Raw genomic sequence first — 19,734 nt, 5'->3', positions numbered from 1 at the left:
TCTGCAAATCATTTGCAAACTTCTAATTACAAGCGGTACGCTAGTTTGGGTGTTTGTCATTATCATCAACCGCTACTTACATAGACCCTGCCTACCCAAAAACAAAAATACTGCTTTTTAAGCCATATCTGCGACTATGTCCCACGCTGCATTTGTATGCAACTGCACGAAAATGCCCTTACTTGCACATTGCCTACATTAGCGCTCCCCTTCCTCCCCCGCCACCCCTCCTCAAGTGTAAGGAGTCGGATATAATTACAAATAAGTCACAGGTGTGAATAGCGTCAGTTCTGCAGTTCACTTTCTGAAGGCACACAGTGTGAAAAAACGCATAGATACGCTACCCAAACGGACATACATTTTATTCTGAGTCAGACTTACAGACTGTATTCTAATGATAATTTCTTCAGCCCACAAAATTGCTGCAGCCGATGAGCATAGGCACCAGATACACTGTAATGACTGCTATACACGATTCATTAAGCTTGATACATTTTTTTCTGTATGCGGAACGTTGACCAGCTGCTAAACCATACGGCATGCAAAGGTAGCAGATGCTCCAGCGTGTTGACAAGAGGTATGAGTCACGTTAACCTGCTGAAATTTCATTTTTTATTTTCCATGGTGTCACAACGTAGCACAAAGGACTTATTCTTCTGCAAAGATGGATCTATTTCCACGTTTCTCTAGACCACAAACGCTCTGCTTACATGTACGTTGCTAATGGCCTAATTAGGTCTCCTGATGGTGTAAGACTCCGTGCTACAGAATGTCAACAGTTCCTCAGAATAACAACTTTTCTTTCCTATTACCTCTCAAAAGACGTCCAGGATTTTTTGTTTATTTTGCTCGATCTCCACATTTGCTCATGATGTTTTTTATGTGTATCCAAGAATGAGAATATGTGTTTTTCTTAAATGTATCATTCTAGAATGAATGAGGTTTGTGTGTACTGCAGGGAAACATCGGTTTTGGCAAGTTTATTGTTTTGGAGAAAATAAATAAGTACAAAAATATTGAAACATTTTCCTGGACTGAGATAATGGTTTATTTTTGTGTAAACCAATGGCATTCCCTCGCCACTGGCAGAACATTTATACAAACGCAAGTATATAGGCATTATGAAAAGCTCTAACAATTATTTTGTAATGACTACTGAGCAGGGCCATCTTAACAACATTATGGGCCCCCGGGCAAAGCAGTGCACCGGGGCCCCTAGATATAGATATATAGATGTATACAGATACAGATATAGATATATACAGATAGAGATAGATAGATGTACTTGCTCAGTGACCCTTGTAGGTTTTTTGCAGGATTATTTATTCTCATTAAGAGCCTAGCCTATGGGGCCCCCTTGCCCGTGGGGCCCCCGGGAAGCTGCCCATTGTGCCCAATGGAAAAGATGGCCCTGCTACTGAGGCCATTAAGCTCAAACATTTTGCCTTACAGAAATAAATCATGTAAATTATATTTTTAGAATTGTGGGGGATCATTAAACTTACAAGTTATTGTAACTTCAGATTAGGCAAATTTTCTATGACATGAACTCAGTATCCTGCATAAAATTCGTAAATGTCCGTCTTCATGTTTTACATGGTCAAACAATGTCTTGGTGGCTTACGATATCATTATGATGTCCTTTACAAGGTAAATTATCATTTACATGCTGTCTACACAATGACATGAACCTACATACAAATAAAATTGACTCAGGCCTACCCCTTGTGGGGGTCTATCCATGGGAAAAACTGCTATTTTTTCAATACATTAGGGTCCTGAAACTTATTTTTTGGGGGGAACCTTTGCTGGTCAGCAACTATATTGAGCACAAGAGGAAGCCTGGACAATCTTTGGCTCTCCAAGTGTTTTGAAACTACAAGCCCCGGCATGCTCTGCTAGCAGATGACCAGCTGATAGCTGGTAGAGTATCCTGGGAGTTGTAGTTTCCCAAACATCTGGAGAACCACAGGTTGGCCAGGCAGGTTCTTACAGCACAACGAGAAAGCTGGAATATCCCTTTAAGTATTTAGTGATAAACTTCACTTGAAAAAATATAAAACACCCATAGTAGAACTCTACTGTAAAGACCAGGGGGTAAATGTATCAAAGTGCGAGTTTGCCAGCGTGTTTAAATCGCGGCAAATCGCGAGTTTTGAAAAAAAAACATGAAATGTATCAAGCTGCGATTTTGACACTCATGTTCAAAATTTCTGGTCATCTCTGCTATCAAGCAGCGTGTTGTATCTGGCGTGTTTTGAAGCAAATTCTCCTGAGTTTGCTAACTCGCAGGTTCATACAGTTGAGAGCTGTATAGCTGCAGCGGCAAACAGTCGGGAGTTTGATCTCTGGCGATTTTGCAAGTAGCGATTTTGACAGAAGCAGAACTCTGGCGCTTTTGCATGAAATCTCAGCTTCATACATCGGCGAGTTTCAACTCTCCCGAGAAAATCGCTGGAGTTGCAAAATCGCACTTTGATACATTTACCCCCATGAGTATGGGGTTTGGAGATCATATGATCATGCAATGAATCGATTGTTAAAGAATGCTGTAGGTATTATAAGGACATCCAAGCACTTCCATGTAAAAGACAGGCAGAGACTTGAGACACATGAGAGGTTGGCTATAATTTACATCCAGACAGGCCTGATTGAAGGGGGTTTGAAGATGATTGCCTGATCATTTAAGCTGTGATTGCTGCTTGTTAAATAATTTGACTCTGAACTATCAAGCAGTATGTTTACATTGTTGAACATTAAGTTGTATTATATAAGAGAACATTGAAATTGGTCATTAAAGTTCCTCTGCATATATATATGCATTGCCACAATTAGCTCAGAATGAAGAGCTCGTCTGACATAACTTCAGTACAATGGATCATGTATCACATATGGAACGCAGGAACTAGCCAGGGTCAGTGCAGGCAGAATTGTCACTTACTTGCACAACCCAAAGTCAATACGTAGGACAGAGACCTACTCAAGGGCCAGCTGGTTTGGTACTTAGGTAACGACAGTAGGAGTAGCAAGACAAGCTCACAAGTAAAACCTACAACAAATCTGACAAAGTAAACAAGAAGCTACTGGGTTTAAACATCTAACTGCTCCCTCGGATTGGCTGTGGATTAGGAACATGTAGCTAATTTTCATAGTAAGTAGAAATCCCTAGAAACAGTCTCTCAAGAACTGTAGGAATAACTTTCACAGCAGCAGACAACCAAAGCAACAAGCCAGCAACATAGAATCCAGGGTGGAGTCCCCGAAATGGTTGAGTTCCTGACATTTCTCCTTCTTGGAGTATCTATTTTGAGAAACCTGTTTCCAGGTTTGTTAACCTAACCTTGATGGAATATTATAACAAGTGATGGAGCATGTACAATTTCATAAGGATCCCAAGATCTTTCCTCTGGGGTTGGGTACTAAATTATGAGTAACCAAACCCCAACACCAATTAGGCCTACATGACAACACCGATGGAGGGCTTAGAGGTACTCTTGGAAAAGAGACTTGACAGAAATGCGGCGCATCAAGTGGCCGTCCGCCCCGAAATGTTGTCAGTACAGAGAGCGACACTGTCATTCCTGCTATTACCCTGCTTATTTAAGCAGCCAGCGGCTGTACCGGCGGTACAATGGTTTGTAAAAAAAAATTAAAAAAACATTGGGGAAAAGAGTATTGGTAAGCCCTCCATCGGTGTTGTCATGTAGGCCTAATTTTTGTTGGGGTTTATGTAATCATTTAAGTGACTACCTCTGTTCATCTGGGCCATAACCCACCCACTGTACAAGGTTTTATATTTTATAACATTCTCTCATTAAATAAACAAAAAATGAACACATTTATATTTGTAGTTCATCCTTATTGGATATGAGGCAAGAGTTCAGCATGCAGGAAACAGATTTTACTGGAGGGGTTTTAATCAAGTTGAGTCAAAAACTGAATGCAGCTATGGAATTGGGGAGTTTTAAACAAAAAGTGACTGGACCTATATCTACTGAGAAATAAACCTTTGAACTAATTATTAAGAAAGAAAAGAAATTTGAATTTTATGTCCATACCGAACAACCTAACGTGATCTCCCACATGGTTATCAACGAGACTTCTACGGTATCTGACACCTTTTTTTATAGCGTGCCTGAGCTTCTTGGAGTGTTGCGTGATGCAGATTTTTTTTTGTAAGGCTATAAGTCTGTCATTGACAGCTGGGAACAACATGGCAATAGGGATATTGAGACCAGGAAGGGTAGATGACAAAGCTAATTTGCAAAAAAAAAGGGCTTTAAGAAGAGGAACGATGTTGAGCATTTTATAAGTAAGCTTTGCTGTGTGTAAGACCATTCAGTCATACTGTAGATAACTAATAAAGGTTATCAGAGGTATCGTTCTATAGATTGCTTGGCGGTTTTCATCTTACCCAGAATTTCTGAAGATACTTGGAAACTTATTCCCAATATTGATTAAAAATCTACTAGAAGAATGTTGAAGTAAACTTAACTCCTCAATCAGAAACAACTGAAAGGTATTGCAGCTCCTGCCCGAAGATCAATGGACAATCATATGGTAGATGGAGAGGCAATTAATCATATGTATCCTTATCACAGACCTCTCAAAACTCCCAAAATAATCCTATATACATTTCCTCAATTGTGAGATACTATTTCCCTACAAGGCATCAGATGGTGTCTCAGGATGTAACATAGCATTCTACCAAGGAGAAAATCAAAGCTCTGGTCTTCCAATCGATGGCGGGATGGTAAGCGATGTTCGTTCTCAGCTGTGCTCTTGTACGCACACGTATAACCATATAAAATCAGTGCACATTTAAAAACATAGTGCATTCCAGGAGCGCATTGGCATTCTTACACCCAGCTGCATTCTGATTTGATGCAACACTGAGCATGTTGCTAATATGGATGCAGGTTAAACCTAATTTACTCTCAAAAATCCGTCCAGTATAAAAACACATATGCTATTAAGCTTGATATAATACAGCAGATATAATAGTTTTCTCACATACAAGTGAGAGTAGCAAATACATTTTATATATAAATAAATATATATATATGTGTGTGTGTGTGTATGTATGTGTGTGTGTATGTATGTGTGTACGCGTGTGTATGTGTTTGTGCTGGTCTGTCTCAGCCGCACTTGCGTCAACGCACATTTTCTGCACTCGGCCTACGTTGGACTTCCCTTTCCCTCCCTAGTCCCGCCTCTCAAGTTCTAAGTAGGCACCACTGACATGATATAGGGAGAATCAATACACTACAGCCTACGGCTTCAGATCTGTGGCCCAGTTATGAACCGTTCTCGCTTCTCTGTGAACGTCTGACTCCCGATACCTGGCAAATCTGCATTGTATAGAAGTCACTACTCTGCTCTCTGAATTGTCACGTGACCACAAGTATGCTCTGTGTATTATACTAAGGTCACAAGAATGCTTTCTGTATTGTGGCGATCATGAGAATGCTGTAAGTCTTGTACTGAGGTCACAAGAATGCTTTCTGTATTGTATGGCAATCATGAGAATGCTCTATGTAGTGTATTGAGGTCACAAGAATGCTTTCTGTATTGTATGGTGATCACGAGAATGCTCTATATCTTGTACTGAGGTCACAAGAATGCTTTCTGTATTGTATGGTGATCACGAGAATGCTCTATATCTTGTACTGAGGTCACAAGAATGCTTTCTGTATTGTATGACGATCACTAGAATGCTCTGTGTATTGTACTGACCTTACAAGAATGATTTCTATATTGTATGGCAGACAGTGCACGCATTTGAACCTTTTTATTAAATAATGCACACTGCCTGACAAACATTAGGGCGAACACTGATTGTGAGTCACAAGCTAAGGAATAAATGGGAACTATGGGTATAAGATCAGATAAATTAGTATGCAAGTGCCCGTAACGGTTTATTATTCTGCAATCTTCTGTAAATGTTTCCCTCTGGTACTGGTTGACACTGGTAGGAGAATTAAATACATTGTTACCAGTCTTAACACCGTCAGGTCCTCAAATTGAATGCAGCATTGTTTCAGGTTCACTAGAGGTAGTTTTAAAGAATATTTAAGTGGTAGTATGTAACTTTTATACTTAAGGCTTGGGGCAGATGCCCCTGGTCTCCACAGAAAGTCTTTGATCAATGTGAATGCTAAACTTAATATATGCATACAAAGTATTTGAAGTTTCAAGAAGTTTCAAGAACTCAGTAAACTCATCTCTTATTTTCACTTTTCTTAAGATAAGCCTCTCTGAATATGATATCTCTATGCAAAGACATTCCAAAGAGTGTCAAGATGGCTTAAGCTGTGTTGCAAAGATTTGGCTCATCAAAATGTAAATGAGTTTCATCAATTTTTCATCTTTTCTGGTTATTCTGGTATTAGGGAAAGAGTCCAGTGGAAGGAATCAGGAACGAGCCAAGATCAAGGTAGGTAAAAGTGGAGCGGTTAATCATGCTGATGTTGATACACAGGTAATCAAGTAGAGATGTAGTCTAGGACAAGCCCGTTCGGTCAATGGGTAATAATAGTAAAAGTAACAAGAAAAGACCCCAAGTAGAAACCCCAATATTCAGGAGAGGGAAATAGGAAGCTGTTGGGTTTAGATAACTTAGAACATCTAATTGTTCACTGTGACAGAAGACTGAGAATGTATTAAATGTCAGGTACATAAGTCCTGAATTTCTGTCATTTGTGTTTTAAAACCCCCAGAGAGATTATTTATTTTTTGGGAAAAGATTCCCAAAGAGTGTGTTCGGCTGTAAGAAGAGCCTGTATAAGGGTCCCTGGGGTATGAATGGAGAGAGAAGGACGGGCTCCATTTATAAGACTAATTTCGGATTTTCTTACCAGCTAGCAAGTTGCTACTAATCAGGAGTTGCACCCGATGAGGTGCTGTTAAAAGACTGCAAGGCAGTTCATTCAGTCTCTAAAATACCTGGGGAAGAAGTCAGATGGCTTCTGAGAGATACTGATTTTTTGCGATCTGTAAGTTCTGTTGCTTTGTATGTCTGTGGAACACTAGGTCCTTCACTTTAGAGAGGGAGTTCCTGTGTGTTAAGTTAGAAGCTGGATAGGCTATGACTTTTATTTCTGCTTTTTTATTTTTATGTCTGTAGAATAAATCTAGCGTAGACAAGTTGAACCAAAACACTGCACTGGTGTGATTTATGTATTTGAAGTGTGTGAAGTGCAGTCGTCGAACCTCAAGAGTCGGTACCCCTAACCCGATCTTATGACACCATGGATTAGGAACAGGCTAAGCTCATTGAGTAATTAGAAACTTTGGAATAATCTCTCAAGAACAGCAGTTCAAACAATAATTACTTGGTGGCAGACAAACAGTATTCAAGATCACATCGGGGCTCTTGCAGAATTGGTCCTGACCGTATGCAGCAAAAGAGTCATCATCATCATCATCATTTATTTATATAGCGCCACTGATTCCGCAGCGCTGTACAGAGAACTCACTCACATCAGTCCCTGCCCCATTGGAATTTACAGTCTAAATTCTCTAACACACACACACAGAGACACAGACAGACTTGGGACAATTTGTTAGCAGCCAATTAACCTACCAGTATGTTTTTGGAGTGTGGGAGGAAACCGGAGCACCCAGAGGAAACCCACGCAAACACGGGGAGAACATACAAACTCCACACAGATAGTCACACATTCACATGCACATGTATAGCATGCCCTTGACTGAACAATACAAGCACAAGTGTGTATCACCCCACGATAGTGTAGAGATGTTAGTAGTAAATGCAAAACATTTTCCTATTTATGCACAATAATATAATACAATGAATTGTCATATGCACAGGAGAGTACAGTGTCTAGACAGTTATTAATAAATGTGAAAATGTTTTAATTATAAAATGTAATTAAATGCTAACACAAATACAAAACGCAAATATAAATATATATTCCATTCATGGAACTGAAACCATTATTAAAATGTGCCCGACACCTATACTCTAAAACTATTTTATGGGCTTCAGTTCCTAGTGAATTAATTGGCCGCATTTTGGTACATACCAGAAAATTGTTGTCTTACCTGTGTGTAAGTAATGGGTACAATTGAATTTTGTCTGAGAACAAAATCAATTTTTTTATTTTTTTTAGCTCAAAAAGAAAGATTAAAAATAAATACTAGGAGATACTTATAAAAGTAATAGATAAATAGGTTGTAATGAATCAAAACACCACAAGAGCTTACACTCAACACATATTTACGAACAAAAGCCATTAAAAATATCTACACACAGTTCAATTTATTTTTAGCTGGAGAATAACCAAAGGACACAATAAGTAATGTCCATTTTTCATTTACTTAAAAGTAATTACATGTTTAGAAGGTGCCCAGAGGATAAATTCTCCAAGTATGATCATCAGTGTATAATGTCATATCTAGCATCAATGTTAAATGGATTAAATGCAGAAAAAAATATTTATAAGGGTAGGATAACTTCATGATCTTTTTGTTATTAATGATCATTAATAGTTAATTGCACGAAAGTGATTTATACTCACATTTGTGCTGAGCAGGATTTAAAATAATCGACACTATGTGTATAATACAATGCAGAAATGTGTAACAAAAATAAAAATTTGAAACAGCAGAACATAACTGAAGTAGTCGGCATGTTGTTAACCCAATCAAGAGATTCGTTTTTAAGTGCTTTGAAGTAGGATAAGGGTGCCTATTGCATTAATTGTTCAAAATTGGCTACACACGGACATCTAGGAAATAAGGTAGGCAGGAAAAGGCAACACCATCGTCAGCATCAGAGCAGAGTAAGATGTAAGTAATACACCTCAAGATCAAATAATTTCGGTGTTGAGATACAGTGTTTTGACTGTCCTGGCAAATCAGGGACATATGGGAGCCCACCTTACAATTATATACAAAGGGCCGGAGTGTTCGGCTTCTTGAGTCCTCTTTAGGCTTCACAAACATCTTCAGCAAAGGCCAGTGTTACTTGCACAGCCAAGGAGGGAAAAGGCTGGCAAAAGTCCCTGGGGGCTATGAAACTATTGGTTCACACCTTCTCCTGTCCCCCACTTTGCCACCACCCATAATCGGGCTTGGATCAGGCTGTTGATGGACGTATGAGTATACGTTTACCAAAGTTGGTACAATCTGTGCTAGTGTTCTTTGGAAGAGGGATTTATTAAATCATACTTTAAATTTAAACACAGTTTCACTTGTCAATTTCCCGGGAAAGGATGCTGAGCAGTGTACAATAACATCATATTGCATGTATAAACATTTCACTTTAAGATATGTGTTTGAGGGGAGAACAATACCAGTGTCACACTGGGGAAGTGTTTAGGACAATAGGCTCTAAATTGCTGAGTAAAAGCTTCAGGGCCTGACTCATCTCGGAACGCAATGTGAACACAACTTGTGTTTAGAAAACTGACTGTTTTTTCATGTAGCACACAAATACTTGATAGCTTATTTGTACACTGAAATTTAAAGTTGATATTTGTGTGCTACATGAAAAAACAGTCAGTATTTAACTTATGTGCAAAACAGAATACTAATTTGCACCCCTTGCATTGTAACATGGTTTTGTCCAGGAGACTAAAATAAGAAGTTTCCTAAGTTAAGATCCTTAATGAATCAGGCCCTAGATTTTGATTGCTCCATTTATTTTTATATGAAGGCAACGATGTCTCACCTTCACCGGCTTTCTGAAGCTCCCTCTACTAATCAGTCTGTGGCTGCTGATAGGAGGCAGCCTATATTAATAACCAATCACATTCTGCTTTTGGTTATTATGGCAGTAGTCACAGCCTGCACTACAGGCAAATTCAGCTGAGAAATTGTCTGCAGCCTCACTGCTGCTTCCTGATTCTTTGACAGGACCCACAGACCGCAGGACTTGTAACAGCTGCACCCCACGGTACCACGGTAGTTCTGCCCCTCTTAGTCGCATTACAAAGTATATTTACTGTTATAGATAAAATAGAAAGGCCTTTAACCACATAACCACTGAGCAATTTTTGTATTATTAACCTCACACCGCAGGTGGTCTAACAGAGTGAAATCCATTTCTCACCTGTAAAATTGTGTTTTGATAAAGAACACCAGACTAAGTGGTTGGAATACGGCATATATCAGCCTGACTTTAACCCTTGGATGTTCAGGAGCACATCGCTTGTGTTACATGTTATGTTAGTGTTCACAAAACATTTATTGATTTTGCGATGTCTCAGCTAAGCTGTAAAATAGGTTTATTTATCTATTGTAGCAAATGTGGCTTTGTTTTGGCACCATTTTAGATTTGTTTTTAATTACATAGGAAAAACTGGGTAAAGGTACATAAAGTCGGTGAATCTGCAGAATAATAACAAATTACTGTAATTCATTAAGTGATAGATTTATCAAACCTTGTAAAAAGGAAAAGTGGAGGTGTTGCCCATAGCAACCAATCAGATTCTAGCTATTATTTTCTAGAATGTACTAGATAAGTGGTAGCTAGAATCTGATTGGTTGCTACTGTCTAGCTGCGGTCAATGATCAACAATTATCTTCTGTTTAGTTTTTGCTTTATTTTAGCGTTAGCATTTCTTATGGTCACATCTTGGAAATATTTTTGTATGTTTTTTATGTTTATCGATGGAACCTACTCTTTCAATATACAGCACTGCAGTCTTTTTGCTGGTGCTTAAATGGGCTATGAAAATACAGAACATTAGACATAAATCAAGTCATGTGGTAAAAAATGCATTTGTTCACCATATAATTCACCTGCTATAGAAATGTAATCTAATACATAGTCGGGCTGGGGGAGCTGTGTTCAGCTATTGGGCTGCAACTGGAAAAACAAACCCCTGTAAAGATGTGTAAATAAATTGTGTGCACCTTATAAGACAAATATTGTCATTTTTAAGCAATATTTGATCTACCATAAATATTTAAGAAAACTGGCATTTTTAAAATAAATCATTTTCATTTTCCTGCACCAAAACTCTGGTTGTCATTTTTACCCACACATGTTGGTTTATTGGATCCAACATGGCTACAGGTGACATTGATCATATGATACGAATTAAATGTACCCACCCTTGTTATTTTTCATAATGTATATTGCATACTCTCCCAAAAACACCTAAAGCAGCCAACACAGGCAGAGGCTTGATGAAGGCCTTTTAATCAATCACATAAACAATCAAATCACCAAATGAGGTATGACCAAGAAAACCCTGATGTTCTACTTTGAAATTATATATATATATATATATATATATATATATATATATATATATATATATATATATATATATACTTTTATTCATAATATGGATCAATGTTTGCAATTTGAGCATGCCCAATTGATAGATTATAGGGTATATTTACTAAACTGTGGGTTTGAAAAAGAGAAGGTGTTGTCTATAACAACCAATCAGATTCTAGCTATCATTTATTTAGTACATTCTACAAAATAATAGCTGGAATCTGATTGGTTGCTATAGGCAACATCTCCTCTTTTTCAAACCTGCAGTTTAGTAGATATACCCCTATGTATTTGTGGATACATAGTCTTCCTGTTGGCTGCATAGGAATTAGTTTTGAAAATGTTTATATAAATAGTACAGACTGCTTGAAAGCCGTTATTAACACTCAAACAGAACCATTGTTGAGATAATCAGCTATAAAACTGTGCTCCCACTTTTTTGTCTTGCAATTCCTGCTGTCGTATATTAGGCATTAAGTTAAACGGTTTGGGCTGCCCTGCGGGCTGAAGATCTCTTGAGATCATGTGATCGTTCAGCTTGATAATCTCCCAGAAAGTTTCCCAGGAGTAGATTGATCCTGCTCATGGCAGTACATGGGATATAACACTCTCATTAATACTCATGAATAATTCTATATGCCAAGTAGATGGCTAACTTCATGCTGACAACTAATACATTTAACACTTCTATTTGTATATTATGTGTTCAGATATCTATTGAGTGTCGGTAAGAAATTCACTTTAAATGTCATTAATGTCATCATGAACTACAAAAAAACAATTGTAGATTTCCAATTTTCTTGTATTTGAATAAATCTTGGGACATGTGTCTACTGCTCATTTTCTGCTATATAACTCCTGACAATTTTGAAAACCCTTGCTGGTAAATTTGACGCGAGTATTCATGCAAACGGCTCTCTCCTCTTTAGTAATCCTAGCCCTTGGTGACAAATTTATCACAGCAAATTGACAAATAATCTGGAACAATACTTTCTTCATAACTTTCTTCCGTTCCTCGTTCAAGGCAATTCATTAAGCTGTGTGCCATTTATAGCTGGCTGTCTGGCTCGACTCTCAGAAGACTAATGGCTTAATGTATTTCACCATCTGCATAAATAGTTTCGCAAAGTTACAATCTAAGAACACGAGAATACACAACTGTATACAACCCCCTGCTGCCTGATTCATAACGAGAAATGGAAGTGTAATTACTTATTCAGCTAGAGAATGAAGCCATGAAATCTTGGCATCCTGAGGTCAGGCTGAAGGTAGTCAATTGAGATGCGGAATAATTGTTTCAACCATTTCATAAACCAGCATAATGTCACATCAAGTGGACAGCTTTGTCTCTGAAACAAAACCTCAATTAGATGCAGTTTTAGTTCATTATGTGTGTGTGTGTTTAACATAGGCTTAAAGAACAACACACTCCCAAGATTGGAATTTTCACATATGAACTCATACTTCTGTGTTAACCCGACATTCCCCTGCATGTTTGCCAAAAAATATAGTAATATGTCTACAATCCATTACAGCTCCCACATCTTTAGCACGTGGTCTTGCTATAAGCTGATACAGGTCAAAGAGCTAAGACTGCAGTCATTTGAGCTGCTGTGACATCACTGTCCCCGGCTCTCTGTATTAATCGCGCAATCCACATAGTGCATTTCTGCAGAGCAAGTCACTCTATAAGAGCAGCATCTCCCTCAAAACATGGCAACCTGATGCAAAAGAGTGAACAGAAGCATGAAGAACAAATTTAGTTAAGTATAACACTTCAGTTACCTTATGTATATTATTCAGTTCAGTAATACATATCATTTGACATATATCAATGTTTAGCCGTAGCTTCAGTTGTTTTTTAAAAGTCCTGTGACAGGAGCACTGGGCAAGTGGTGAATGTCAGAAATATATATCCCAGGCTTACAATCTTATAGGCTCTAAAACCCCAGATTGTGTTGTATGGGAAGAAGCTTCCCAAAAAGTGTATTCAGCTTCAGGAAATCCTGTAATAGTCCCTGGGGTTATGTATGGAGAGAGAAGGTTGGGCTCCATACATAAGGACCGGTATGGGTATTCTGAGCTCCCAATCTCACAGCAGACTAATCAGGATTTGCACCTGCAAAGTGCTGACAAAAAGCTGCTTGGCAGTTTACTCTGCATTTCATAGTCTGAGGAGGAGCTTTGATACCTCCTGACAGACACTGCAAATGGTGACCTGCAAGTCTTGTATGTGTGTGGGACACAAGGTCCATCACTTGAGAGTGGGTATTCCTGTGTATTTAGTTAGTGCTGGACAGACACGGATTTTGTTGCTGTTTGTTTATTTTTAGGACTGGAAACTAAAATTAGCTTTGGCTAGTCAAACCAAAACAATTGATTGGTGGGATATCCTTGGCTGGTCTGTCTGAAGTGCCGCCGTCTACCCCAGAAGACGGTAACCCCTGTCTGTTTAGCTCACAGTCCACTAAAGCTAAAATACAAGCTGGCTTATAAAAGAGTTATTACTAGTGTCATCCATATATCATTTAGAACCCTTAGAGAGATATTCTGGCATCAAGTAGTTCCAACACTGGTAACTGTACACGGCTACACTAACTGCCTCTGTACCACATGTATTTTGTTATTAAACCTGCATGTGCAGGCACACCTGTTTGCTGATTTACTCACCGAAGCCTAAGGTGACCGTGAATAAGCTCGAGTCAGTTGGCTGACCCAAGAGTGTGCCTGAGGTAGGTGCCATGGATAAATTCACCTGCACCACTCAAAAGGCAAACGGGAGGGGGGATACATTATATTTTGCAGTATGTGGTGCATTATCCTCTAGAGTGCACACATTTAATGAAAACAAGATAATCTGAAACAGATAGACTGTCAGACTGGCACTGACACTCCCTCCTCCATCTGTTAACATCAATTGGTTCAACTATAATCACAAGAAAACACAATTCCGTGAGCGCACTGAGCTGGGCAATAAAAAGCAAGTCTCATTATTGTGACTTTCTATTTATTGAATTGGCCTTCTCCCTGGGCTCCTGTAAAGCCACAGTCGGAGCCAGAATGGTTAGTGAGATTAAAGGAGGTGTAAGAGAGGAGGAAGAGATCAGTGTGTCTGTATGAGAGTACGGCACCTGTCTTATCTTTGGTATATTGTCATATCATAGCATCCTTAACTGCCTGTCATAGGCTGTGTGAGCTTTTCAGGATGTGTCTGTCTAACTATTAAAAAGAGATGTACTATCAAGATTCCTGATATCCACTTTATGAGTTGTATTTATAAATACATGGCTATTAAGGAGCTCCATACAGGGGCAAAAGCAGGATTTGTAGAGAGGGGTTTCCACACCACGCCACCAGTGGGCATGACCAGCATGCATGGGGGCGTGACTATAATATTAGACAGTGCTTGGCTGCTCTCCAACTCTTCCTATCCCCATAATATACATGGGCAATGCTGCGTGCACTACTGTTAGGTGCAGCTCTCCCTTTTCAAGCAGAGAGCTGGGTCCAGCCACCTCAATTTTATAGTGCCCCAGGCTTGGAGGCGGGTTTCCAGACACTAGGAACCCCACCCCCCCCCCTTGGTTTGCCAATGCCATATGTATCTGTCAGTTTGTTGGCTTGGAGTAATCAGTCATGTTGGGGCAAACATGCCTTCAAAAAAAAAATTAAGAATTAATTTTTTTTTTTCTTTTCTAATACCCCCTTTCCTTCATACCCCTGTTTCCATAAATGTAACCCTCTCCCGAGTTGAGCAGGGCTTCTTAAACACTGCTACCCCATATAGTGGCTGGAGAGTAGAGTGTGCACGTACACATTTAACCGACCAGGTTGGAATGCCCAACCGTCTTCTGGGCATTATACCAGACTCAGGGGAATATTTATTATTATCCGGCAATAAGGCTTATTTTTTATCGTTGTTTACCAGAGCAATATAAAAATCCCACCTGTCGATGCAATATATTAGAAGAGCGATAGTCAGGCAGAGCCATAGTCAGCTACCTCGGCGATACTGGCCCCAAGTGGTAAGGGTTAACATCTCTTTGCCGTGCCAGTCTGAGAAGATATGTGTCTGTGTGACCCAGCATGTGCCTTTCATAATATGTTCTCTATTATTGCCATCCTGAGATGGAGATAACAGAGCAAGGATTGCAGTGGTCCTTGTACAGCTACATTGCTCAACAGACTTTGCATGGGCAGGCTTATCTCCAGCAAAACTAGAGATGAGCGGGCTCGGATATCTGAAATCCGAGCCCACCCGAACGTTGCCGATCCGAGCCGGATCCGAGACAGATCCGGGTATTCCCGCCAATTGCAAAACTGAAACCGAGGCTCTGAGTCATAATCCCGCTGTCGGATCTCGCGATACTCGGATCCTATAAATTCCCCGCTAGTCGCCGCCATCTTCACTCGGCCATTGATCAGGGTAGAGGGAGGTTGTGTTAGGTGGTCCTCTGTCCTGCTATATCTCGTGCTGTGCTGTGCTGGTGAAATATTAATGCCCTTAGAAGGACACAGCACAGCATGAAAAATTTTAAAAAAAAGTTATAAAAAAAAGAAATTAAAAAAAAATATCCAAAAACAATCCTGCAGTATAAGTCCATTGGTACTGCAATATTACAAAGTTCACTGATTCTGCAGAATAGACTGGGAATTAGTGGAAATGATTGTTATTGAATGTTATTGAGGTTAATAAAAGCGTAGGAGTGAAAATAAAACAAAAAAAACTTGATTTTAACACTTATGTTTTTTTCAAAATAAATCCGAATCCAAAATCTTAAATCCGAACCAAAACCTTTCGTCAGGTGTTTTGCGAAACAAATCCGAACCCAAAACCTCAAGCAAATCCGAATCGAAAACACAAAACACGAGACACCAAAAGTGACCGGTGCACATCCCTAAGCAAAACCCAGACAATCTTATAGTCAGTGGAGGCTACTACCCGCGATAGCCAGCTATGACCACTTGATGTCTGGGGCAAAGCCATGGAGCTGGCTGAAACACCTGTTTTCGATGACCAAAGGTCATTACGTCCAATGATATATATACCCCGCAGGGCTGCGGGATCCTGACTTCTACATTATCAGGACTTCCTTGATGAGTTGTCAGCCGCATACTGATCGCTCTGCATTCAAAGTGTGGCTTCCCTTAAACACTGCAGGAATCAGAGGAGTCCTACAATTTAACTGCTGTGATCCCAACCTCCACTCGTCTGGTCTAAAGACCAACAGAGGGGACGGCATTCCAACCTGGTCAGCCTACCATGAACTCATACGCTTGGCTGCCTATATGAAGACTGACCTCTGTGGGATAACCACAGAGGAGGCAGAAAACTGTATCCAGCCCTTTACACAATGTACAGGACATTTAAGAGAGCTTAAAATTATTATTACATTGCATTGTATTTGGTAAATGTATAGCTTTTTTTTTTTTTTTGCAGCAGCATTACAGGGAGATTAAAAATAAGACATCAATGTCTGGTCTTTTGGGCTCTAATACAAAAAAAAAATAAAGCTCCAGATGGTGTTCTCTGCTTAAAAGTATATGGTAAATGTAATTAGCATGTTAATTAGGACTTAAAAGTAGGATTTTACTACCCGTGAAGCACTGCTTACATTCATGCTTTCATTTATCATCCCTATTTTGCTTCTTAGCATAATTTGTGTACATCCATCAATCTTGATTTCAGTTTTTGTTTCCAATTAAATCATTCCCCACTGCTCGTTTTTAAACCAATCTATATATCATTGACAGCTGTTTATAATATATAGTCAGTTTGATCAATTGGATTGGATGACGTTATAAACCGTATATTTGGCTTTATTTAAACAGGCAGAGAAAAATGTATTTGTTTTCAATATCACACCTGAGGAATACACGGCAAAACTCTTTCTGTCACTGATCTTTCAGTAAAGAATATGAAAGATTTTGACATTCACACGACAGGTTCCATATAAATGCACCAGACAAAACCGCCAATAGTTGTTGATTTATCATTAATCAGTCACTAAATAATTCTAAAAACCGGCAAATGGCAAATCTATTGCATTGACTTTATTTTAAGAAAAACAATAACAAAATACAACAAAGCGAAGTAATATACTCAAAGTGATTCTATACAATATGCGAAACATTGAACTGCTCATTCAATTTTCACACAGCTGATCTGATTCAAGTCTGAACGCAACGTGCACATAAGTTGCATGTTGGAATAGGACAGGAACACTTTAAGGACATATCCCACAAGGTAAAACATGTGACATGACATTGAATAGAAAATTCGGTTGCTACGAGAAAATCTAATACATTGTATGATACACACACCTTAAATATTGCAATGTGTATCTAAAATTTTGCGGTGGTAATCAGTATCCCGATGCTTGGGATACGGACAACCACTATTCCTACAAAAAAAAAAAGAATAGTAAAATAATGACTAGATTAAAATATACAATTACCTTCACAGCAACGGCGTTGATTTCCGAAGAGTCTGGCATGTGACGGTTGGTAATTCCGAAGATGCTGCATACCAGCGCTGGATTGTGACGTCACCGAAGACATTTAAAGAGGTATGTTAATCATAGGGTTAGGGTTAGGGTTAGGGATAGGGTTAGGGGTAGGTATAGGTTTAGGGTTAGCCTGTACCAAATGTCCGTTACTCACCTACGTCACAATCCAACGCCAGCATGCAGCATCTTCGGAATTACCAGACTCCTCAGAAATCCATGCCGTCAATATTAAGGTAAGTGTAGATTTTCATCATGTTGTCATTTTACTATTTAGTTTTTTTGGTAAGAATAGTGGGTGTCGGTACCATACCCCACCCAAAATTTTGTCATAATGCACTTTCAAATTGAACTAAGAAAAGTGTCCCTAGCTTCCCCTCTGAAAATCACCAAGCAATCTGGTCTTTGCTAAATGATCGTAGCCGTTACTGCTAAATGATCGTAGCCGTTACTCCCCCGTCAACGCAAGCTAATCGCAAGCGTTCTCCCGCACTGGCTGCTTGTGATTGGTAGAGAAGCTCCGGTTACCCTCGGTCATTTTGCGTCTGTTGTTCGTGGCAGTGGATGGGTAGCAGTGGGAATGGCTGAGTATTCAAGGGGGGTAAAGGGCACGCTCTCTGTTTATTATTTATTTATTCATTTATGTCACTGCAACCGTGGAATGGTGAAGAAAAAGATCACATGGCTGCAACTTCGCACCTTTGCAAAACATCTGGTTTCATACAGTAAAGTTATTTCTGAAGCCAATAATCATGACATGAAATTCCATTGTTACTATGCAGGTCAACTTGGCACAAGCCTAGGAGAAGCTGTACAGGGGCGAGATATTATAAATTAATCTATGTAATGTATTACTTTTTAATTTGCTCTTTAATTTGTTTCACTAATTAGTCTTTACCAGGCACCCATTCTTCATTTTGTTAATGGGGGGTGTTCAAAATATGGGAATGAGCATGTAGGCTGAATAATTACTAATTGGGGGCTCATTCACTCAATGCCCAGAGTAACATCAACTTTAAATATTGGTCATGAGCGTGCTACCACTGCAACTGAACTTTAAATTAATGGCACATTTCTCTAACTTTCCCCAATACATCATTTTTATTTTAATCTTCCACAAAAACGTTCACTCCCAAATGCACAATTAAAATGGGAGACAGCAATTTCATCACTTACTCTAGCAACATCTGAAATTTGAAAGTATTTAAAGGGCCTGTGGGATTTCTATATGCAAGCAAACGAAACAAGCCGGGGCAGATCCAATTATATGTGAAAGAACGGTTTGTGAAGCTCTCTTTGAGACATTTATCAGTCATAAATCAAGCCCAGAGAAAACAAGCTGAAAGAAAAATAATGCGGCTAAAGTAGCTGTAGAAGAGAGAAACTTATAATAATTCTCTATAGTCTTCAAACAAACAAAAAAAAAATAAAACGTGGTCCTCGCTGGAGGAAATTCTCAGTGTCCGCTGAATCAGCTCAACTTCCTGCCAAAGAGAGTGCAACGCCAATTGTCACATAAAACCTAATAGCTGGTGACTCAATTATTTATGAATGGAGAATAGCAGAAATAAAATGTGAATAAAAACAGTTGTATCCCATGGGGAAAAAAAAAACTTCACAGTTTTAGAAACAGCTTGGAAAAATTGTTGCCGATATAGTCGTTTATTAGAAAACATTATAGGAAATCTAATAGTAAAAAATAAAATATTTTTTCAGCGCTGCAGAACAATTAGTGCAAAAAAAGTAAGAGACCAAACTCCACTTAAAGGAACAGTTCATTGAAACATTGTTCATTAAATAAATTATAAAATGAGAGTAGCACCATGTTGAGAGATGCAATGCTGAAAAGTGATCGACAAGCGTCTACTGCAAACTTATTTTATTGTGGTTGATGGCAAATGCCAATCCGCATAATGATAAATGGAAATAAATGAGCTTATCTGTGCTGAATGACATATAGTAATACTTTAC

The sequence above is a fragment of the Mixophyes fleayi genome, chromosome 7, assembly GCF_038048845.1.
Source record: "Mixophyes fleayi isolate aMixFle1 chromosome 7, aMixFle1.hap1, whole genome shotgun sequence".
NCBI classification, from domain to species: Eukaryota; Metazoa; Chordata; class Amphibia; order Anura; family Limnodynastidae; genus Mixophyes; species Mixophyes fleayi.
This window is presented reverse-complemented; position numbering follows the sequence as displayed.